The sequence below is a fragment of the Palaemon carinicauda genome, chromosome 3 (assembly GCF_036898095.1).
Source record: "Palaemon carinicauda isolate YSFRI2023 chromosome 3, ASM3689809v2, whole genome shotgun sequence".
Lineage (NCBI taxonomy): Eukaryota > Metazoa > Arthropoda > Malacostraca > Decapoda > Palaemonidae > Palaemon > Palaemon carinicauda.
Window position 1 is genome coordinate 77180913 of NC_090727.1, and position 25626 is coordinate 77206538.

Below are 25626 nucleotides of genomic sequence, written 5' to 3' on the forward strand. Positions count from 1 at the left end.
ATAAATTAAGAAATCTCTTCCAACAGGGCCTGTTGTTCAGCTAGTAATGATGTGTTTGATGTTGGAAGTAGTTAAATCCATAATTACCATAATTAAGGGCCAGTATATACTGGGGTTCATACCATCATTAGCAAGTAGTAGATGTCATGCCAAAATGCAGGTGGAGAAGAATTGCCCGAGTAAGTAATAAAGAAATATCCTGTAGTCTTATCCTAGGGATCCTTTCTCTCGTACCAGATTCCAGTGATAAACTAGGAAAGCTTTTCCAACAGGGCCTGTTGTTTTGCTAGTAGTAATGTGTTTGATGTTGGAAATAGTTAAGTCTATGTGTGGGTTTTGGAACGGGGCAACTTGTTCTGGGTGTTTGGAAATATGCAGATCAGTATAATTTCTACAAGGTACAGTTGCTAATACTTCCCAAAACTGTGAGGGGTTTGGAACAATTGCACAAGAGAGACCTTTTTGCTTTCATATTTGGGTAGACTTCACTGCCTACTTTTAGTGTGGGATTCAGAAATGGGCTTTTTTAAATATAAAACTTACCCGCTGGTTATATAATGGCTAAAGTCCCTGACGCTAAGGCAGGAAATTCAAAATCTCTTACGCAGCTTAGCGCAGATATGCCAGGTGTACCCCAGCGCCCTCATAGTACAACAGGTAGAACTATACTCAACCAATTCAGATATTCTCTGCCGCCATAGCTGGCTGTACTATTGGAAATTCTCTCTTGTTTTCTTACTCTGTTTGGACGTTATTTGGTGGTTTAATAACGTTTTTGAGTTTTGGCTTTCGCATATTTGTTTAATTTGATCTGTGATCACGTATTTATAACTTGAAAGGTAGTGTTAGAAGGTTTTTCAACCTATTTTAAACCTCACGAAAGCATAGGGGCGAAATGTAAACATTTCAACCATTGATGACGTCAAGCCTCTTCCGTAGGTTAAAAGTCTGTCTTGCTTTTTACAAAGAATATGAGTGAATATGCTTTTAGAGTATTAAGTTACGAATTAAAATAAAAGAATTATTGTGAGAAAATTTTACCCTGTTAATAGTTTTCTTTAGATAAGCTTCGATCTGTTTGCAAAGATTAACTAACGTTCAGTTTATTTTTGTTACGCAGTAGTCAGTATCGTTACGATGTTACAATATATTGTAGCGATTTTATGAATAGTACTTTCTTCTTACTTCTCAAGTTTTGAATTGTACTTTATAAAAGGAACATTTCATTTTGCAATTAATTGGTCCTTTCAGTATTTTTTCCTTAGTCAGAGATTAAAGGAAGTTAGTTCAGTTTATTTTATACGATGCAGTATTCTTTACAATCGTCGTAGCACACGATTCTATGTATCGTTGTTGCTTTGGTGGTTTTCAGAATACTAAAATTGTTTGTATATTATTTGTAATGTTCCAATGATGCGAGTGATGATTCATCTTTTATTGGAACCCCTTAATTTAAGGGTTTATTTTAATTTATAAATATATCTGTTAAGGTAATATTTGATATTTAATATTTTATTACATTTATATGGGATTCGGTACTATTGCATTCCCATTCAAACAATTGTCCAGTGACAGAATTATAAGTCTCTCCCTACGGAGTTCATTTCCTTTGAGAGAGTGTATACTTTGGTTTTCAGGTAATTATGAAACTATCTTTGTGCCAAAGAGTAAAGTACAAATTTTTTAGTGATAAATTGTGCAGTGAATTTTATTCAGTGGAGAGTGCTTCTATTCGGACCTGTCGTTATCCTAGCCTTAGACCTCTGTCGAGCTCCCGGACCCAGGGGAGAAACTAAGTCGAACGACGAAAGGAATCGAGAGGGTAACCAGGCGTTACAGTCTTTTAAGACCCGAACTGAAGTCCTCTCGAGCGTTTTCTGTCGATCACCAGAACGCTCACCCTCGCTATAGATAAAGCGAGGTATTGGTGTTTTCAAAGGCGCTAAGGTGAAAACAAAATTAGATTCGTTCTGCGTGTGTTACCTTTCATGCGGCGCAGACGCAGTACTGCCGCTTCCACCTGATGGGTGTCGTCTCTCGACAGTGGCAAGCGCTATGGATCGACGAAGATAATGCTGAATACGTTTTGCCTAAGGTTGATCCTTGATCTTTGTAGTTAGGCATGAAACAGCGTCTATCTTCGTTTATGCAGTCTTTTCAGCCTGCCGTAAACAGTGCGGTTGGATGTCTCGATTCAGGTCTTTGACACCGTCGCACAGGCGTCATGTCTTTAACGGTGAGGTCTTGTTGTTGCATAGGCGGCCTACCAACCGCAATGTTCAATGGTAGGGGAAAGTGGATGCTTTACTTCGATTACCTGCTCAACGCAAACCTAGTATCAGTCTATACAGACGCGCCGACGTTCGCCAGACAGCAGAGCCGGCGTAGCGTCATCGGAACGGTGCGGCAACGGAAACGGAACGTCGACGGAATGGAGCGAAGCGCCACGTCAGTGTGGACGCTTCAGCGTCGGTGTGGACGCTTTGTGTCAGTATGGACACTTCAATGTCAGCATGGACGCTTCAGCGCCAGTGTGGACGCTTCAGCGCCAGTGTGGACGCTTCAGCGCCAGTGTGGACGCTTCAGCGCCAGTGTGGACGCTTCGCTACCTATGACAATAGACTTTGATGTCTACCTGACCATGAATGTCTAGTGTTGAGTTATTGTTGCTCCAGGCGCTATATTAAGAAATAAATCTGAACTAGAAAGATTTTATATTCTCGGACCAAGGCCGGCTCTAACTCTTGGTTGTGAGAACTAGAATTAAAACCTCTAAGTATTGAGGTCAGAATTCACAATCATAAGGAGTGGATTCCTAAGAATCAAGACTTCTCTTCCTAGGATAGAGATTGTAAAAGGAATGGAATAGCTTTTAGAAACTTATGAGAATTTTTCTAAAAGAGTTTCCCTCATATATTTTACCTGCTGCTCCTCGTTCCGATTTCAGAGTTTTCGCTAGTTGAGTTGATGGTGTCTCGAGTTATTTTATTTTGTTATTGTTACAAGCCAGCTGCAACCCTAGTTGGGAAAGCAAGATGCTTTAACCCAAAGGGCTCCTTTAGGGAACGTTGGCCTAGTAAATTAATGGTAAAATAAATTAATAAATTAACATCAAATCATTCTCTGGAAAATAACGAACCTTACTATAGAGATTGATACAGCGCTTGCAGCTGCAACAACAGAAAGGGCATTAACCCTTTTACCACCAGGGTTTTTGGAAATTTCCAACCCTTAACCCCCAGGGGTTATTTTTTTTTCAAGCACATTTTGCAGTATATTTTTTTAAAAATACTCTAACAGCCTTAATTTTTGTCAGAGAGAGGTCAGGTTGGTCTCATTCTCTGGAAAATGCCTGAATTTTCTCGAAAAATTATCAAAAATATGAAAAATAAAAATTTAAATAGCATTTTTATGCAAGGACGTACCGGTACGTCCATGGGGGTAGAGGGATGAGTTTTGTGAAAGGTACCAGTACGTCCTTTGGGGGTAAAAGGGTTAAGGAATTTTATGAGAATAGAACGTAAAAGTATATCTCCCACCACGGGCAGATCTTTTATGATTTAAGGTATTATACTTTTAAACCACTCTAGTTAGTGACTCTTAAACATAGCGCAGTGCTCTGGAGGAGGTGTTTGTTCGTGTTCACCTTGCCCTAGTCCTATATCTCTTCCTTACGTTCCAACCCTTGGGAGAAGGAAGGTCGGTAGGCTGAGGTTCTTCGCGGACCTTGTGCATTAAACGTCTGTTCCGCCGAGCGATATTGTTGATGCAGTCCAAGACATTCTTTCTCCATTTTGGAATGACGAAGTTGGAATGTCTTGAAGCGATCAGTTCGTCATCGCTATGGTATCATGGATCTTTGTAACTGTTTTCTGCATATTAGATTGCAGTTCCCTGACGAGACTGACTGTCTACGTTTTCCCTGTCTTCCAGACAGGAAGTTACTTGTCATGTATGCACGCGAACAGAATTTTCCTTCGCAGCAAACGTGTTTGATGCTTAAACAGGAAGCAATCGAGTGTTTTTTCTTCCGCAATAGAAGCGGAAGTCAGACAAGTCACATACAATCCTAGCTTTTCCTCTGGATTCTGACTCACTTTCAGGGAGGAAAGGCTTTGCCCTCATCGAAGGTTGCAAAACCTAGACTTGGTAGTCACCAGTCAATATATCCTAGACCTTTCAGGAGTCGTATGTTTTCTTATCCTGCAGTATCTAAAGTTCGCAGGAAGTTTTTTCTTTTCGGGAGAAGGCGACGTGTTGGCACCAGAATCGTGTAAGACACACAGTTCTTCGGAGGAAAAGGTACTCAGTCTGCTTCTATTCACACTTCTTTCCCTCCCCCAGTTTGGGGAAAGCTCTGTTACTTTCTTCTGAGGTCTAGCGACTACTGTTGACGGTATCTCACAGCATTGGATACGTTCAGTTCGCGCACAAGGCGCGCTTGAAATGTCATAGGGACTCTCCCAGGTCACTCTCAGGACTACGGTTGATGTTCTCTCCCGGCCTTCGCCCATGCTTGAGTTGGCGCACTCGCTACCCCGCGAGTGTAGCTTTGGTCTGAGCTAAAAGAGGTCTATTTCATCTGTGTTTAGCGATTATGATTCTCGGGGGGAGAAAATTTTCTCCTAAAGTCTCTTAAGGACTACCAGAGATCAAAGAAATGTTTTTCCGACCAGTGTCAGAAGGCATAGTTCTCCTATGCTTAGTAACACTTCCTCGCAGAGATATGCTCGTGTTACGAGAAGCGTTAGAGCCGGTGCTTGTAATAGTCTGGTCTCTCTCTTACGGCAGACGTCACGCAGACACAGACGCAAGTTCTGGTCTCTCCCTCACGCAGTCACAGACGCAGACGCCAGTCTGGTCGTATGTTGGACGCTGACAGTCAAAGTTGATCCTTTCAACAAGTTGTCCCATTTTCGCGGTCTGCAAGACGCGTGACTATCACTCATGCGGACGCATCCTACACGCGGACAACTCTCGGCAATCAGTTCCGTGTCTCTGTCAATGACCGGACGCGATGCTGTCGCCTCCACGCAGCACGCTGTAGATTTACAACAAGCAGGGCACACACACAGCGCTGTATCCACACGACAAGGTGAACGCATACAGCACGCTGACACCTTACGGCAATGCAAGCACATGCGACATTATGGTCGCATGCTAGACGCAAACAGTCAAGTCTTTTTTTCTCACAACAGTATAAACAGACTATTGTCTCTCCTTCGCGTGTCTCTGGCCTCGCAGCTAACGCTCCCTCGTGTCAAGCTTTGGCTTTAAGTTTGTTGAACACTCGCTGATTACACACTATCAGGTCTTAACCTCACAGCATTAGGTTCACGTTGTTGATGCTTCTTTTCAACAAGCCCAGCTTTAATATCGGTTTCTTGCGACCGATATGGACAAGTTTTGGGAGGCGGTTCTAGATCCCGATCCTCTCTCACGACATGTTGAGTGTATGCAGCATGCTGGAACCATACTGGACTCATGCTGGGACCATGCTGGGTGCATGCCGGAAGCATGTCTTTAGTCCTTTTCCCCGTGTCAGGATCACGAACGTTTTATGTTAAACCATCAAGCTTTAGGTCCAGCTGCCTCCAGTATTTCAGAAAACCCCTAGGATCTAGAGGGTTGTTCGAAGGAGACAGCCGAGGCTTTCGCTTGTACAAAGGACATTTGCCTCAAGGTTTTCCAACCCAATTAGTGTTTTATGGAGTGGTGTAGAGCTAGAGCCGGCTCTTCATTAGGTAACTCTAACACAAGTGGCCTATTTTTTCTTAGACCTTAGAAGAATAGACATTTTCTTTCCTCCTCGACCATCAAAGGGTACAGGAGTATGCGGGCATCTGTCTTCGGACGCAGAAGATTGGATCTATCAAATAGAGACCTTATAGATCTTCTCAGATCATTTGAGAGGACTTGGAAGCATCAGCAAGATGCGCCAGGCTGAATTTTAGGGTTCGTTTCTGGAGTTTCGCGGTAGTGACAGATCCGACCCTTTACACTTGGTTTCTTTTTAAGGCCTAACTTTGGAGACTTTCTGAGTAAGTCTACCATAGTTGAGAGTCAGTGAAGTTCACTCTTTTAGCAAGAACACGGACTTCACATTGGTTAAGCCATAGGTACCTTGCAACCTGGATTCTTGGTCATTAACAAACATCTTTCTCATCCATAGCCTAAATCTTTCGGGATCACTATTCTCTCGAATTTGGTTTGTGATGGGCTGAGAAGAGTTTTTTGCCCGATTAAAACTAAGTTTTATTGGGACAAGAACAAAGAAGTTAAGAGTCTATTCATAACTCTTGGGTACACGGTCAAGAAGCCTGCACTATCCATGTCTAAAACATTCTATCATCTCGTATAGACTTTGATTACAAAGGTTCTTCCACACGGTTGGGTGACAGATCATAAAATGTTGAAAGAGTAAAGACACACGAAGTTAGAGCTGTAGAAACTTCTGTAACTTTTAAACTAAACTCTTCTCTGCAAAGCATCGCATATACAGCCTTGTGAAGGGGTAATCCTGTATTCGCTTTGCATTACTTTTACCGTGTCCAGTCTCTTTATGAAGACGTCTACATTTTGGGATCACTTGCAACAACGAGTGCAGTAGTAGGTGAAACATTCTCCACTACATTTCCCTAAATTCCTAGTACCCCTGTTCTTCTCTTGGAACTGTTATATATATTTTTATGATCGTACGTGAAGATTGGTCGGCAATCTTCCGCAATCTTGGATTTAGTCAGGTGGTCATTTTGTTCCTAGAGAGCGTCCGGAACAAGGGTATTAGTTGAGGTCCTGTCATGTTATAGGTGGTTGTACCGTTTGACAGCTCCTAGAGATCATCAGCCCCGAGTGGATCACTGGATCTCCTAAGGATAACAGACAAAATGAGGAAGAGCATTGCTGTCAGCTTCCTTATCAGGTTAGAACCGCTCAAGGTGTTTATGTAACTCTTAAGTGAATTTCCAATTATGCAGCTGTCTCTGACCTGCCACCAATGGGTGTCAATCAGCCATTATATAACCAGCGGGTAAGTTTTATATTTAAAAATTATATTTTCATAATGAAATAAATTTTTTAATATACTTACCCGCTGGTTATATAAGTTTTAGACCCACCCTCCTCCCCTCTAGAGACCATGGGGCATGGAAAATCTGAATTGGTTGAGTATAGTTCTACCTGTTGTGCCGCGAGGGCCCTGGGGTACGCCTGGCATATCTGCGCTAAGCTGCGCAAGAGATTTTGAATTTCCTGCCGAGGCATCAGGGACTTTAGCCATTATATAACCAGCAGGTAAGTATATTCAAAAATTTATTTTATTATGAAAATATCATTTCATTCCTCTCTTCCATTCCACCATCTTCTCTTTCTCTGACTTTACTCTCACTCTTCATTTTGGTAAGAGATTGCATGCTCGTCCACATTCATCCATGCTTACATTGCCACCTTAGCATGAAATTCTATCCTTTAGTATATCCTCTCCCTGGTGCTCAGCATGTAATGATGGTATAAGATAGAAAACTACTAATTTACGACCTAAGAGTAACTGGTTTATCAGGTATGGAAGAAAAGCTTGAGAGAACATAGATGAAAATGCTAAGGTGGATTTTGATAATTTCTGTGTCACTGTTTTGGAAGATTGCAAATTTATGAAATAAGTAGAACGGCAGATGTAGTGAAGATTACCTAGATGATAAGAGTGACACGATCGAGAGTATGCGGGCACGTGTTGAAGATGAATGGTGGGGAGGGAGTAAGGAGGGCATGGGAGGAACCTGTAAGGGGGAGAAGATCAAGAGGGAGGCAGAGAATTAGATGGCGTGATAAGGTGAAGGATGATATGGAGAGAAGAGGTTTGTTAGAAGAGGATGCCTTTGATAGAAGGCATTGGAGAGGGGGCATCAGGCGACCGACCCCTTAATGTTGGGATAAGCAGTAGTAGTAACAGGTTTAGGTGTGGCAAACTGTATCTGCCAGTGCCCAGACATCCTGAACTAGTGTTTAAACTCTTTCAAATACGTATCCCTCTCACGAATTAGGTCCAAAGCCCACATCATGCTGATTCTCATGGCATTTTGAATCGTAGCCGGCACCATCATCTGTCAATCTTTTGTGTTTGAATCAATTGAACATTCTAGTTTAGCCTAGTGAGAATCTTTTCCTTCATGTTACTCATATCATGAATATGGAACACTCTGTCACCATAAAAAGAATAACAGTATGTTTCATCATATACAATCCACTAAGCTTTCTTAGATACAAACCATTTCTTTTATTCCAACGGAAGCGCCATCACTCATACTTGAGATGGTAGTAGGTTGGCCAGGGCACCAGCCACCCGTTGAGATACTACCGCTAGAGAGTTATGGTGTCTTTTGACTGGCCAGACAGTACTGCATTGGATCCTTCTCTCTATTTACAGCTTCTGTTTCTCTTTGCCTGCATATTCACTGAATAGTAAGGCCTATTCTTTACATATTCTCATCTGTCCTCATACATAGTGAGTAGGGAATGTGATATCCGGTGTTCCACAGGGTAGTGTTCTTGGCCCATTATTTTTCTCATACTATATACACATGACATATGGTTTGGCCTAGAAAACAATCTTGTTGCATATGCAGATAATTCTACTCGCTTTGCATCAATTCCATCCCCTGAATGTGGATCTGGGGTTGGTGAATCCCTTAATAGAGATTTAGCTAAAATTAGTTCATGGTGCAAATTATGGGGTATGGAGTTAAATCCTAACAAAACTCAAAGTATGACTGTAAGTAGATCAAGGATAGTGGCTCCTCAACATCCCAAGCTCGGTATTGATAATTTTTCTTTAAATTTGTATGATTCTTTTAAAATTTTAGGTGTGATTCTCGACAGCAAATTTACTTTTGAGAAACACATTAGGTCTGTGTCTTCTTCAATTGCTAAAAAAAAATTGGCTTATTGAGAAAGTCTTTTATGATTTTCGGTGATCAAGCTATTCTGAAAAAGTGTTTTGATTCTTTCATTCTACCTTGTTTTGGGTATTGTTCTCCTGTCTGGTCTTCAGCTGCTGATTCTCATCTTAATTTATCGGACAGAAACTTACGGTCTATTAAATTTCTTATTCCTGATCTAGATATTAATCTTTGGCACCGTCGTCCAATTAGTTCATTGTGCATGTTGCATAAGATTTTCATAACTCTGACCATCCTTTACATTGAGATCTCCGTGGACAATTCTATCGTGTTCGTAATACTAGGCTGACAGTTTATTCTAAAAGCTAGGCCTTCTCCATCATGAGGCTCAATACTACACAATATTATAGAAGTTTTATTCCAGCTGTTACCATGTTGTGGAATGATCTTCCTAATCGGGTAGTTGAATCAGTAGAACTTCAAAAGAGAATGTTTTTATGTTGACCAGGCTGACATGAGTCTTTGTAGTTTATATATGACATATCTGTTTTTGACGTTGTTAATAGTTTATATATGACATATCTATTTTGAAGTTGTTTACTGTTTTTAGAATTATTTATTGTTAATTTGTTCTCATCATTTATTTATTTCCTTTCCTGACTGGGCTATTTTTCCCTATTGGAGCCCCTGGGCTTGTAGCATCTTGCTTTTCCAACTAGGGTGTTAGCTTGGCTAGTACTAATAATTATGATAATACAGTACTAATAATAATACACTTAACAACACTAAGATTACCAAAGAATTCTTCGCTCAAGAGTTAAGCTACTGCTTTATAATTGTTCAGTGGCTACTTTTTTCTTGGTAAGGGTAGAAGCAACTTTTTAGCTATGGTAAGCTACTCTTGTAGGAGGAGGCTCCAAAATAAAACCATTGTTCTCTGGTTTTGTAGTAGAGTTCTCTTGCTTTAGGGTACGCTCAGGCACACTATTCTATCTTATTTTTCTCCCCTTTTTTTCTTAAAGCTTTCATACTTTGTGTGAAAAATTGTTCTGGTGTTATTACTGTTCATCATCATTATCATCTCCTCCTACACCTACTGACGCAAAGGGCCTCTGTTAGATTTGACCAGTCGTCTTCATCTTGAGCTTTTGATTCAATACTTTTCCATTCATCTACATCGCGCTTCATATTCCTGAGCCATGTAGGCCTGGGTCTTCCAACTCTTCTAGGGCCCTGTGGAGGCCAGCTGAATGTTTGGTTAACTAATCTCTCTTGGGGAGTGCAAAGAGCATGACCAAACCATCTACATCTACCCCTCATCACGATCTCATCCATATATTATTATTATTATTATTACTTGCTAAGCTACAACCCTAGTTGGAAAAGCAGGATGCTATAAGCCCAGGGGCTCCAAAAGGGAAAATAGCCCAGTGAGGAAAGTAAACGAGGAAAAATTATATTTTTAAGAGTAACAACATTAAAATAAATATCTTCTCTATAAACTATAAAAACCTTAACAAAACAAGAAGTGAAACAAAACAGAACAGCATGCCCGAGTGTAAGCTCAAGCAAGACAACTGTAACCCAAGACAAAGGAAAACCATTGTACAAAGGCTATGGTACTACCCAAGACAAGGGTTTAATTTTGGAGTGTCCTTCTCCTTGAGGATCTGCTGACCATAGCTAAAGTGTCTTTTCTACCCTTAACAAGAGGCAAGTGGTGACCACTGAACAATTACATTGCAGTAACCCCTTGGGTGAAGAAGAATTGTTTGGTAATCTGTGTTGTCAGGTGTATGAGAACAGAGGAGAATAAGTAAAGAGTAGGCCAGACTATTCGCTGTGTGTGTGTGAGGCAAAGGGAAAATGATCCGTAACCAGAGAGAAGGATTCAATTGAGTACTGTCTGACCAGTCAAAAGACCTCATAACTCTCTAGGGTTAGTATCTCAATGGGTGGCTGGTGCCCTAGCCAGCCCACTACCTATTGTACTCGAGTAATCTCTTATAGTTTTGTTTCTAATTCTGTCTTGCCATTCAACTCCCAATATCCTTGTGAGGGCTTACTTCTCAAATCTACTAAATCTATTGGAGATTGTTTCATTGTCATACTGTATGACCATTGTGTTGCAATCTTTAAAGAGAGCACCTAATGATCCTTACCATAAAACCTTGTCTTTCTCCTTCCGTTCGCTTCAAATAAGTGTGTAAACAAACTTAACATACTCTCATATTTGTTTCGTTATGCGCATTGCAGGCAGGTCATTTTTATCTTTGGTTCCTGCTTTTTAGCAAAACTCAAAATCCATCAATCATCAATTATAGGTTATCATTTATTTTCTTCACTCAGGGAAGTAAGTGATGATCCAGATGAGTTAATTTGTGTGCTAAAGCACTACCTTAAGATAACTCAAACTGCCAGACCTAGGTTACAGAATCTATTCTGAAGTACATGTAGACCATACAAGGAGAGTTATCAAGAATACATTCTCCTTTTGGCTGCAGGAGACTATCAATAAAGCATTACCCTCGAGATCCCTCTGCACATCAGGTTAAACTAGGTGTGTGCCGTTGAGATCAAAGGGGTTGGTGCTACTGTAGCCTTCAAGAAAAAACTCTCGTCGGCTCAAGCTTTAGATGTAGGAGTATGGAAGCATCGGACCCCTTTTTGTGAGCATTATTTGTGGGATGCACTAAGGACCCTTTGAATACATATTCACTGGACCTGAAATTGCTGCTCAGCAAGTCATGTTGTGACCGTAGCTCCCCTGCAGGACAAAGTATTGTGTCCAAGATGACGGTTACAATGTAAGTCTAGGATGAGAGTGAGAGTCTGGAGCCTTTGCTCTCTCTTTTCCTCTCCCTTTTGGGCATAGCTGTTGTGATCCCATGGAACTGGATGGATGCTGATACAGGCAAACAACATTTATAGCTAACGGTTTTTCTGTTAATGTTGAAATAGAAGTGTTCATTCATTCCACCATCCTCCTTTTGAGGGGGAGGATGTTACTTAACAGATTCACTAGTTTGAGACAGGGAATTATCAGTGCAATAGTATTGGTTTCCTGGTCTTTGAACCTACGGTACATTTGACCTTGGTTCGTGAGGTGTCTAGGATGCCACGTTCCTTACATTATCAGGTCTGAGCATAGCTATCGCTGGATTTTATCCATCCACTTTAGTAAGAGGGACTTCACCCACCTAAGTCATATTAAAGGACGAAGGTTGCTTGTACTCGTGGGGGGACAAGCCGCAAATTTTAAAACTAATTCGTATTTTCCCTTTACCTACACACACATCGAATAGTCTGCCCTATTTTTCTGTCTTCATACACCTGACAAGACTGAGATTACCAAACAATTCTTCTTCACGCAAGGGTTAACTGCTGCACTGTAATTGTTCAGTGGCTACTTTCCTCGTAAGGCTAGAAGAGAAACTTTATATGGTGAGCAGCTCTTCTTCGAGAAGGAGACTCCAAAATCAAACCATTGTTCTCTAGTCTTGGGTAGTGCCATGGCCTTCCACTGTCATGGATTAGAATTGTCTAGCTTGAGGGAGCACTCGGGCACACTATTCTATGTTTATCTTCTTTCCTCACGAGGATGATTTCCTTGTTGGAGCCCTTGTAAGGGTTATAGCATCGTACTTTTCCAACTAGGGTTGTAGCTTAGCAAGTAATAATACTGTATTAATAATACAAACCTGACTCCTCAAAGTTAACTTTCTGCCTTCACCTAAGTCCCAGACACAGTCGAATTGAAGGTTCTTTGTACCGGCAGAAGGGCCGGGGCTGTCCCTCCACCAGCCGCTAACTACCTGCTAATGCGCTTAAATCAAATCTCATTTTAAAGAACTCAGGTTTGTATAGTTAGGAAAAATACAAATTAGTTTTAAAGAATGTGATACAGTATTAAAAGTCAAATATATGGGTCTTGAACATTCACGCGATTGCCTTGAGAGTTCCCCTGTTATGCATTGAGTAAGATTTATTGCTAACATCACTTAAAATGCAACTAGTAATTTATTTTCTTTATTGCAGATGAGCCAAGGTCTTCCCTTATGTATACTCGGGTGATGTCTGAAGTGACCCGTGGCCAATTTATGCAAAACATGTCAAGGTGAGTATTGGGAGAAGTGTATTGGATAAAATTCCAATCATGTCATGTTTGCAGAGATCAATACATCATAAGATACAGAAATACTACTGTATAATACATTTCCATCTTTTGCTTCCTCAGTCAACCTTTTATCAATCTTTCACATCCTTCCACCTGTCTGTCTTACCTGACCTGTCTATTCTGGGACTTGCTTCATCTCTGTTGTACATTGAAGTATATACTTTGAGATACTTTGAGTCGTCAACCTTCCAGTCAAGATTTACCCTCGGAAACTTAGGCCTGCTTTTGTTCGCACCCAACTTTTCCATTTTTCAAATGTTGTCAAACTCTTAACTACTTCTTTACTGTTCACCATTAGCTTTGTTTGTGTTACTTTAATTTTTATTCCTCTCCTTTCCTTTCCACCATCTTCTCTTTCTCTGACTTTACTCTCTCTTCATTTTGGTAAGAGATTGCAAGCTCATCCACATTCATCCATCCACACAGTGCCACCTTATCACAAAATTCTATCCCTTTGTATATTCTCACCCTGGTGCTCAGCATGTAATGATGGTATAAGATAGAAAACTACTAATTTACAACTGAAGAGTAACTGGTTTATCAGGCATGGAAGAAAGGCTTGAGAGAAAATAGATGAAAATGCTAAGGTGGTATATGGGAATATTGTGTCACTGTTTTGAAAGATTGCAAATTGAAGAAATAAGTAGAATGGCAGATGTAGTGGAGATTGCCTAGATGATAAGTGTGTCACGATGGAGTGTGTGGGGGGGCACGTGTTGAAGATGGATGGTGGGGAGGGAGTGAGGAGGGCTTGGGAGGAACCTGTAAGGGGGAGAAGATCAAGAGAGACGCAGAGAATTAGATGGCGAGATAAGGTGAAGGATGATATGGAGAGAAGAGGTTTGTTAGAAGAGGATGCCTTTGATTTAAGGTGTTGCAGAGGGCGCATCAGGCGACCGACCCCTTAATGTTGGGATAACTTAGGGGTAGTAGTAGTAGTAAAGGGTTTAGGTGTGGCAAACTGTGGCTGCCAGTGCCCTGACATCCTGAACCAGTGTTTAACTTCTTTCAAATACGTATCCCTCTCGCGAATTAGGTCCAAAGCCCACGTAGTGCTGATTCTCTTGGCATTGTGAATCGTAGCCGGCATCATCGTCTGTCAATCTTTTGTTTTTTAATCAATTTAACATTCTAGTTTAGCCTAGTGAGGATCTTCGAAATAAAATATTTTTTTTTATTAATTAGCCACTTAGTACATTCTTCCATCTTTCACGCAACATTTTCTTTCTATTCACTCCTAATGCTCACTTTTGGTAATTGTTTTCAAGAGTATGATACCTTTAGTGTCTTTTCATTGTCCCCAAAATATTTCCTACAAACACATACATTCAACAAGCATTCTCCATTCATTTTTTCCATTGCAAATACCCTTCTTTGTCACTAAAACATACCTTGGTACACTTCGTTGCTCATCCTTAAGAATTAGATATAAATATAAAATCCATTTCTTGTAGTCTTTCCCAGAACTGTCGCTGTCTCAGCCAAAACAAAAATAAGCTTAATATCTGACTTGGAAAGCAAAACTTTTGCATTGTAGACCTCTGAGGAGCTTTTAAGGTTTAAAGGCCACTGAAGAGTGGCAGAGGCAAGGGACAGTGATATTGCCCCATCAAGCAGGACAATGTCCTACAGACTAACCATATATACATATGATCAACACCCAAGCTAGGACCAAGGATGGCCAGGCAATGGCTGCTGATTACTAAGCAGGTAGACTTACAGGCTCAAAAGGATGATGAGGTTGCAGACAGTACAAGTAAATACCGAGCTTGAGCAGGACTCAAACACCAGTCCAGGAGATCGCTAGTCATATCACGGTTCACTTATCACTCCCTCAATGCATCGCAGATTTATAAATTCATGTAAATCTACACCCCGAACTCCTCTCTCTATCGCAGTTTTCCGAGAGCAGATATGTTTTATGTTTTTCACATTTTAATTTTTCTTTTATGTGCTGAGTAGGAATGAGGAGGGGGGGGGGGTGGGGAGATGTAGGGGTAGAGAGGGGGGGATGTTGATGAGGGAGAGGTCTAATTGGTGAGGGATCTATGGTTTTCTATACTGACACTCAATGAGTGAGCAAGCTGGGTTTATTCCTGGCATTCCATGTATCTTTTTTTTTTCTCTGGTATATTCAGCAATAACTATGCCTTAGAAATGGTGCTAGAGGAGCATTTCACGAAGCGACACAGGTCGTGCCCGGAAATAGATTTTTCCTTCGTCAATATCCCTTTTTTGGGGCTTTAAATTAATGAAGTAAATTACAACAATACCACATATACTAGTGTAACACTTGCAATCCAGCATATTGTGCGAGCACTGAATTTTCTTCAATGAAAAATAATTTCACCACTTATTTTGTGTATAATGCAAGTTCAGTTTTTCTATTGAGACTAAATCAAAATAGATTAACGTCTTTTTCTCTCTACCTCTGTATCGCAACTTCTGGTTCAGTAAGTTAGAAGAGCAAATGAGAATGAATGATGAAACAATTGTTACCAAAAGAAAGTAAACTGCCGGTTTGTAACCAATTACCTTGGTTGCTACAAATGATGTTATGTAGAATATGACATTATGTGAAGAATTTTCTTCACTACTCTTCTTCTTCATAGTTTATACGTAGACTTTGTTATTGTTTGTGACGTCACGGCAGGGAAAAATGTGAGTAATGTGTCTTTCTTGAGCGAGTGTCCCAAGATTAATACTTATGTGTTGTTTGTATACATTATTCTACCGTAAGTATTTAGGTACAGTATTTTAAATCTCTTAATTACAACTCAAGTCTGCTAGTCTAGGAGGTATGGTTGTCCACACACGTAAGCCCGACTTGCTAAATTACCTTTTAGTTTCATTTTTATTCTGTATGCCAATTGTTTAGAATTAGGATTATCTTTGCCCCCTGGAGTTGCAAGATTTCTCCTTGTATTCTAAATAAGTGTGTTGCTTGAAATTCACAAGGCACAAGATTTTTGAGCCTGTCCTAAATGAGAGTTGGCACCTCAAGACCGTAGGCCTACCTACGCACCAAGATACGCTTTTTTTTGGGGAAGGAAGGAGGACGCAGCTGACCTGAACTCGACCTCACAAACATACAGGCCACGGTACGAAACGGAGCTGCCCAGTCAGGCTCCAATGTCAACCTCGTGCTCCCACTCTCCATCACTAGCCTGTCCCCTTACACAATAACTAGCCAAGAATACGTCGTAGAAGAGGTCAAGCAGATGACCAGTGTTAGTGCATAGCTGCTAATTCTACAGCATGTCGGTTCCAATCTTGGGGGCTAGTTGGAGAGCTTGGAGGGGGCCGTTGACTCTGCAGAATAAGTGTTGTAGGCCTAGTGAGCAAACTGAAGACCGCCACATTTAGGACACGGGCGCCCACAACATATAAAAATCTTGTGAGTTTAACTAATGGCCATTCCCCCTTTAGATAAGTTTCAATTTCTCATAAGTTAAGTTTAGGTATTATTTTGGCATTACATCTTTCGGGCTGCGTGCATGGAAATTAATGTACTCATATTTTTTTTGATCTTGGTATTTGCTTGAGGTTACTGACCACATGTTGGGACCTCACAGCAGCCACCGCACAAATTGTTGATCAGAGTTTTTTTTTTACTCTTATTTATTCTGTTGAGGTTTAATCCACGAGTTAATTCCGTTTAACGTTTTCAATTTTTTGTGTTGTAAATTCACTTATTCATTTTATCATATGTAAAACTTATAATTGAGTTACTGATATTTTTTCCAATTTTTAATTTTGTTGTGTTAAAATCATCGAGTTATTTCCATTCCTTTTTCTGTAATAAATCATTTGGAATAGATTACACATTTTGGTATCTTTAACCACATTATATGAATTTAGCTAATTTATACTATGGGACGGGTCAGAAGTACCCAAGGTGTTGAAAGTAACCTACTCTAAACAGGTAAGTTGGTATCGGCGAGTGTACGCTCTTTAACTTAGTGCTTTGAAGGTGAAGATCCCCATTTAACTTTACTTTATACTTTTATACTCCACTGTTCCCCCCTTTTTTTATTGTCTCTAGTTGCATTAACGTAAGATACCTGTACAGCATCTCACTGGGGTCACTGGGACGGAATCGAAACAGAGCCTTAGAGTGAGATGACTCTAGCCCTGACAAAGCTAGAGTAGGCCTTAAATTATTTCAAAATTAACGTGTGGAGTTCTCCGGCCTCTGGACAGTAAAATTGCCTCCTTTTGTATTTTAGAGTGAAAGGTTAGTGAACTATGGCAGTAAAGTATTAGCAGGGCGTTTGCGTCCCGAGAGTAAGTGCTCATTATCCTCCCCTGTTGAGCTTTGGGTAATTGCCGTAGGGAGACTTTCCTGGACTAAGTTCCCACTCAGCCATTCACATAAAAATTCTCCACATATTACTTATAGAATTATAAGAACAATTCAATAATTTCCAAAGCTTTGTAAACAAGAATCATGAAATTGTGCATCAGCATCAGATATGAAACACCTCTAAACTTCGATATGCCATTAAAATTGACAGTAAATGGAATGAGAAAATTAATTTTAGTAAAAACTACTGGTTAATTTTAGTAAAAACTACTGGTATATACTTTGATATGGTAAAATAGAAATATTCGTTCAAGTAATAATTATCTATTAGCTTGAAAAATAATCAGTATTTTGCTTTAATCAACTGATATGGAAAGCATAGACATAGTCTGAAAGAGCTTACAAGCATAAACATAGTCTGAAAGAGCTTACAAGCATAAACATAGTCTGAAAGAGCTTACAAGCATAAACAATAGAAAAGACGTACAGTATATTTGCTGTTTTTATTTTGTAATCATCATCATCATCTACGCCTATTGACGTAAAGGGCCTCGGTTAGCTTTCACCAGTCGTCTCTATCTTGAGCTTTTAATTCAATACTTCTCCATTCATCATCTCCTATTTCACTCTTCATTGTCCTCAACCATGTAGGCCTGGGTCTTCAAACTCTTCTAGGGCCTTGTGGATCCCAACTGAACATTTGGTGAACTAATCTTTCTTTGGTAGTGCGAAGAGTATGCCCAAACCATCTCCATCTACCCCTCATCGTGATCTCGTCAACATATGGTACTCGAGTAATCTCTTATAGTTTCATTTCTAATCCTGTCCTGCCATTTAATTCCCAATATCCTTCTGTAGGCTTTGTGCTCAAATCTACTAAATATATTAGAGATTGTTTCATTCTCATGTAAATAGAGTAACACCGATCTCACTAAACTGATGTATAGTCAGATTTTTATATGCAGTTTCAGGCGATTTGATTTCCAAGTTTTACTTACTTAGCCACTGTCTGATTTGCTTTTTTTCAATCTTTCACTAAACTCTACTGTATTGGAGATCATAGTTACTAAATGCTTACAAGATTCTACCTCATTAATCCTTTTTCCTTCCTATGATATTTCATCTTCCATTGCATACTCCATTCTCATCTGTCGTTCTTCTACTTATCTTCAGCCCAACCTCATTTGATATTTCATGCATTCTGGTAAGCAAGCATTGCAAATTCTGTAATGTTCTGCTAACAAGGACAGCCTCATCAGCATACTCTGGTCTGCTAAATTCCTATCACCAATCCAGTCCAATCCTTCTCCACCATCTATAACTGTTCTACACATCACAGAATCCATGAAGAGAATAAACAACATAGGTGACGACACATTCCCTTGGAGTACTCCGCTGTTCGCTGGAAAATTGCTTGATAAGACTCCACTAACATTAACTTTTCACTTGCTATGCTCATGAACAGACTTAATCAAATTCACATATTTAAGAGGAATTCCATAGTAATGCAGGACTCTCCACAAAATTGGCCAGTGCACACTATCAAAGGCTTTTTCAGTCCACAAATCCCATCAAAAGGGGATTTCTATATTCTACGCTTTACTGTACAACATGTCTCAAAATGAAAATCTGGTCAGTGCAACTTCTACCTTTTCTAAATCCTGCTCGTTCATCTCTCAGCTTTTCATCAATCTTTCTCCAGTCTCTTTAGATTAAGCATATTATATACTGGTATTTTCATGACTCATGTACAGTAAGTGTTATGCCTCTGTAATTATTGCAATCAGTCAGGTTTTTTTTTTTTTTTTTCTTCTCTACAAGAAACTGTTGAGCTTGAACCAGGCAGGGATGTTTCCAATAGTCATTCTAGAAAATTGTCCTGCCCCTTGCCTCTGCCGCTTGCAAGTGGCCTTCAAACTTTAACATGGATGAGGATGTTGTAACCCTGTTAGTGTGTTATTTTCTTGTGCAGTAGAATTGGTGGAACTTCAGAAGTTCAAACTTGCAATGAATGTTTTTATGTTGACCAGAGTGACATGAATCTGTCTTCATAGTTTATATATGACAGATCTGTTTTAATGTTGTTGCTGATCTTAACACTTTATATCCATGTATCAGTACTTCTCATATAGTTTATTTTCGTTTCTTTTCCTCACAGGTATTTTTCTGTGTCTCAGCCATTGGGCTTACAGCATCTTGCTTTCCAACTAAGGTTGTAGCTTAGCAAGAAATAATCATAATAATAATGATAAAAATGAAGATGATAATACCATACCATACCATACCATAATAATAATAATGATAATAATAATTATAATAATATTAAGGCTGTACATCTCACTCCCTCTTATAAAAGTGAAAAATAGTCGTGTACGTACTGCACAGTATGGCGTCAGTTTGAAAGGATGTGTAAATAGTCGTACAGTATTCATCATTGTCTTATTTTTTCTTTGAATCATCATTGCTATTTGTATGTCTTCATCTCTTTGTTGATTTACCTTTTTCTTTGAATTTTAACTATTCTCAACATTGGATCATTCCATTTTAAACTTTTCTCAACCAATGATTATGGCCTTGCTAGTTTCATCCATGTAAAGTAACCTGTTTGAATAATTAAACTCTTCAACTTTAAAAGCTGTAATAAGAAAGGTTGGGACAGTTTTGACAATTTTCCTTTTATTACAGACATTTTTTGATGGATGAGCACCGACACTGGAAATTCTCAAGCTTTAGGAAGACCCAAAGAAGGCCAGCCCATTTTTCAAGATACTGTTTATATCGTCGTCGCTCCCAATTTTCAAGATGTCAAGTCATCGCTACTAATATTTACCATAATGTTTTCTAGAATGTGTTTGAGAATAATTTTTAATACGAATTCAGTTTATGAGAATAGTTTTTAATACGAATTCAGTTTATGAGAATAATTTTTAATACGAATTCAGTTTATGAGAATAATTTTTAATACGAATTCAGTTAATGAGAATAATTTTTAATACGAATTCAGTTTATGAGAATAATTTTTAATATGAATTCAGTTTATGAGAATAATTTTTAATACGAATTCAGTTTATGAGAATAATTTTTTATACGAATTCAGTTTATGAGAATAATTTTTAATACGAATTCAGTTTATGAGAATAATTTTTGATACGAATTCAGCTTATGAGAATAATTTTTAATACGAATTCAGTTTGAGAATAATTTTTAATACAAATTCAATTTAAAGTAAAGTTTTCAATGTGATTTTTGCAGATACATGTAACGGTTGCCTTTTTCTTGAATTTCATTAAGATTAACGTAAAATGCAGTGTACACTTAGTTAAGGTTACAATTGCCTCAAGATCTTTGTTAAAAACATAGTAGATGAGGGAGTAGTACAATTTCAAATTGATCACCCAAGTAAATCTATTACAGAAAAATCTCTAAGTAAACATTCCTTAATAATGCATTCTTAAAATCTTATGTTTGTAACAAAAAAAAAAAAAAAAAAAAATGATAATTTAGCTTAGTAAAGAAATCTAGTCAAGCTGAAGGGATAATGCATTTTAGATTTGTAACTGGTGGAATTGAATGTAGTATTTCAATTTCAATGTTTAGTAAGTTCTAATAGAATAATTTGATTTTTCTTCACTGGAAACTAATTCATTGCATTTTCTTTTATATATTGTCTTGATGTGATTTATTATTCTTACAGAAATATTTGGTTTGTTCATCTTCAACATGTGAACAACACTTAACTTTCATGCAACTATGACAATTTTAAGATATTTAGAAAAATTTTGCTAGTACACTATGTTTTTATTTCAGTGCTCAAAGAACATAAAATTCATTCCGTTGTTTGTGCTGTAAGTTTTTTTTATTCTTACGCGGATACAAACTTCCCAGTCATTTACTTGGGGTAACTGCTAATCATGTTTTTTACGACCGGACAATCAAAATTTTGGTTGATTGCATCATGCTTTGTTGCTGGGTAAACATAGCGTATGCACAAGGAGCAAGGGGACACATGCTCACAACATCTCTTCACAACGCTGCTGGCCGCGAAGTGAAGAGGTTGTGCTCTCACTTCTTCTCTACGATCGAGTCTCTTGCGTTCATTTCCCTACCCATTTAGTGTTGTGTTCTCTTGTGTTTTCTTTCTTAATTCACAGTCATATGAGTTGCTATTCATTATCTGTAAGTTACAAGTGAGTGCTTATGTCTAGTAAAACTCAATATTTACATTCTTGCCTTGGACAGGATAGCGACTGTTGTGGCATTCTTATGAGCTGGGCAGACATAGACGCACATCCTCTTTGTCTCTCTTGCCTAGACAAGAGATGTTCAAGGGCATCTCCATGTAAAAACTGTAGGTTGTGGACTTCCTCCCAATGGGAATATTTTTTTTCGTCATAGGAAGCTTAACGATATTTTTACTTTACTCTTTCTCCTCCCAACGGGATTTAGAGACAAATGTTATTCTATGTGGCGAGAACCTCCCTTCAGTTTTTCATGTTGAGATTTCCCTGAAACCTTATCTTCAAACGACTCTCACATTCAGGGGAGTGTTGGATTACGCACAGCGTAATCTTGAAGAGCCATGTCCTAGCACATCAACCAGAATGATGGAAAAAGGACAGGCAGGTTCAACAAGATGCTCCCGTTGGAGGGACTCTAGAGTTGAGACTTTTATCTCCACTGAGTCGTGAGGCACCCTTGGTGGAAGAGGAAAGTTTGCAATTCCCATCACGTTCTCACAAAGTAGGTTTGCCTTATAACTATGGTGGCCCTAAGCATATGATATTATTATTATTACTTGCTAAGCTACAACCCTAGTTGGAAAAGCAGGAAGCTATAAGCTCAAGAGCTCCAACGGGGAAAAATAGTCAAGTGAGGAAAGGAAATAGGGAAATAAACGGTATGAGAAATAATGAACAATTAGAATTAAATATTTTAAAAACAATAACATATAAACTATAAAAAGAGACTTATGTCAGCCTTTTCAGCATAAAAACATTTGGTGCAACTTCAAACTTTAGAAGTTCTACCAATTCAACTAACCGATCAGGAAGATCCTTCCACAACCTGGTCACAGCTGGAATAAAACTTCTAGAATATTGTGTAGTGTTAAGCCTCATGATGAAGGAGGCCTGATTATCAGAATTAACTGCATGCCTAGTATTACGATCAGGATGGAACTGTCCGGGAAGATCTGAACGTAAAGGATGATCAGAATTATGTAAAATCTCATGCAACATGCATAATGAACAATGGAATGATGGTGCCAGAGATGAATATCTAGATCAGGAATAAGAAATTCAATAGACTAAGTTCCTGTCTAACGAATTAAGATGAGAATCAGCAGCGTAAGCCCAGACAGGAGAACAATACTCGAAACAAAATAGAATGAAAGAACTAAAACTCTTCTTCAGAATAGATTGATCACTCTAAATCTTAAAAGACTTTCTCAATAAGCCAATTTGTATAGCAATTAAAGAGCACTCAGATCTAATGTGTTTCTCACAAGTAAATTTGCTGTAGAGAATTACTCCTAAAATTTTAAGTCACAGAGTTCAAGAAACCTGATAAATGCTGCAGTCTGGATGTTGAGGAGCCACTGTCCTTGACCTACCGGTACTTGAATCATAGGATTCAACTTCATAACCCATAATTTGCAGCAACCCCAGATCTTCATTCAGGGGATGGTATTGATGCAAAGAGAGTAGCATCATCTGCTTATGCAACAAGCTTGTTTTCTAGGTCAAACCACATGTCATGTGTATATAGAATGAAAAGTAATGGGCTAAGAACACTATCCTGTGGAACACCAGATATCACATTCCTATAATCACTATGGTGCCCATCAATAACAACTCTTTGCAATCTGTTACTTGATAATTCAATAATAAGGCTAAGAAACAACCCACCCACTCGCAACTGTTCAAGTTTGAAAACAAGGGTCTCGTGATTAACATGTTCAAAGGCAGCACTAAAAACAAGGCCCATCATACAAACTTCCTGACCACAATCAAGGGATTTCTGTACAGCATGGAAGATTGTAAGAACGGTATCACATGCTACAAGGCCTTTACAAAAACCAAATTCCAAACTAGGGAACAGATGATTACCTTTAGCAATCCTATTAAGACGTTAAAAAACTTTAAATGATATGGGAGTTATAAAAATTGGATGGTAAGCAGTTGGACTTGAGCTACCACAAACACATTTACATAGTGGAGTAACATTACCAATTCTCCAACAAGTGCTAAAAACTCCTCTTCTTGCTAACTTGTGTAAAATAACATAACTTCGGAGCTAAGAAATCTGTAGTCTTTGTAAAAAGCACAGGGAAAATACCATCTAGGTCTTCCTCCATAAGCATCATGGTTCATCGAGAGAGCTGTAATTTCACTAGATCAAAAGGCTAAACTAGTTAGTTTGGCCTCAGAAAAACAGGAATGAGGAAGATCTCGAGTCTCGTTACTCTGCTTCCTGTCTAACACCTTAGCCAAAAGGGTTGCCTTTTCCTGTGGACAGTGAGTGACAGAGCCATCAGGTTTAGATAAAGGAGGAATTTGTGCATTTTCACCAAAGAATGCAGATCTAGGGTAGTTCAGCACTTATATTCCTGGGTTGTATCAAACAGAAACATAAATTTTGTGCAAAAGCTCTAAGCTGAGTATAGTTAATTCAAGTCAAATCTGATCTGTTACCCTTCCAAAGATGATAGGCCTTCTGCTTCTCCAAATAAGCACGTATACAATCCTCATTGAACTATGGTTTGTCCTCCACTCGGTATGTTAGCATCCGAGAAGGGATACGCTTATCAATTATGTTGACTAGATTCTCATTCAAAGAGACAACAGGATCAACAGTATTATACAATTGTAACCAATTCAACCCCAGAGATCACTCAAAATCCCATTCCAGTCTGCTTGAGATTTCATACAAATCTTCACCACTAATGAAATCAAGGCATGATCATATGTCTCAGTTCGAGAACCAACCTTACTTGGTATAACGCTAGGGTAGTCATTGTATACAAGGTCCAAGCCATTACCAGACCTGTGAGTAGCTTCACTTGTGATTTGGTCGCAGCCTGATTTGGAGGTAAAGTCTAAAGCTCTTAAGCCATGGCGATTGGTAGGAGAACCAGAATTTAAACACTCCCAACGGTGAGTATTGAAATTGCCAAAAAATACAAAAGAGGCCTTTTTATCATCATCTTGTATCTTAGCCATAATGGTAAGAAGACAATCGAAGATGGAATCATCCATGTCTGGATTTGATGGATAGAACTCGTATAGAAGTTGTGCCTGCCACAAAATTTTATTACCTGAATCTCATGACATTCACATTCATAGCAGGACTTATGAGAAGCAGGGTACTCGGTCCTAACACTGCCATTCTCCTGTCCCTAGGAAAGGCATCCCTTTTCAAAATTATTGGCTACTCAAAACCAGTTGTAAGAGCTCATATAAGTGCCTCATATTAGAAACCAAAGTTTTGGAGCACTAAAGAATATCATACTGTCTCAACGCAACTGTAAGGTCTTGAATATTTGCATGAAGACCTTGAATATTGCAATATAGTAGACGACATTGACAAAATTCAAGACATACTGATCCCGGATTTTGCTCAATGTCTCTTGACAGCATAAGAATTGATGGTAATAAAAAAAGATACATTATACTTACAAATCAAATCAGCAAGAATGATGAAAACAATATGGACAGAATTATAAATAAAGTAATCGATCAAATCCATAGCCTATAAAAAAAAAAAGTCTCAAAAACTGGTAAACATAGAGCCGATACACCAAGCAAGGCTAAATAACGTCCAGGATAGCCATTTCAACCGAAGGGCGGACAGTAAGGATGATCTTGAAAAGAAAAACATATAAGGAAAAGACAACCTTTTGAAAAACCACCAGACATCCATGGCCCTTCTATTAAGGCTGCCTAACACCATTTAAAAAACAAGAAAAAAGATAAGATAGTGTACCCGAGTGTACCCTCAAGCAAGAGAACTCTAATCCAAGACAGTGGAAGACCATGGTTCAGAGGCTAAGGCACTATCTAAGACTACGCAACAATGGTTTGATTTTGGAGTGTCCTACTCCTAGAAGAGCTGCTTGCCATTGCTGAAGTTGCAGGTATTAGAAGTTAGAACATTACATGAATATCTTATAAGAAAAGGAGTGCAAAACTGTATCTCCTATTCTAAGAATTATCCCTCCTTCCTCTTATTGTGACCAGCTATCACTTAAA

The 25626-nt window shown here is 39.0% G+C and overlaps 1 long non-coding RNA gene across 1 annotated transcript in view; it reads left to right on the top strand.

The window, feature by feature from the left end:
* LOC137638348 (uncharacterized) overlaps positions 1-24709 on the top strand; it is a 33840-nt gene extending 9131 nt beyond the window's left edge. The window contains exons 4-5 of the long non-coding RNA XR_011044088.1: positions 12933-13011; positions 20063-24709. This is a non-coding gene — a long non-coding RNA (uncharacterized lncRNA). The remainder of the gene's footprint in view (positions 1-12932; positions 13012-20062) is intronic.
* The last annotated feature ends 917 nt before the right edge of the window (positions 24710-25626 follow it).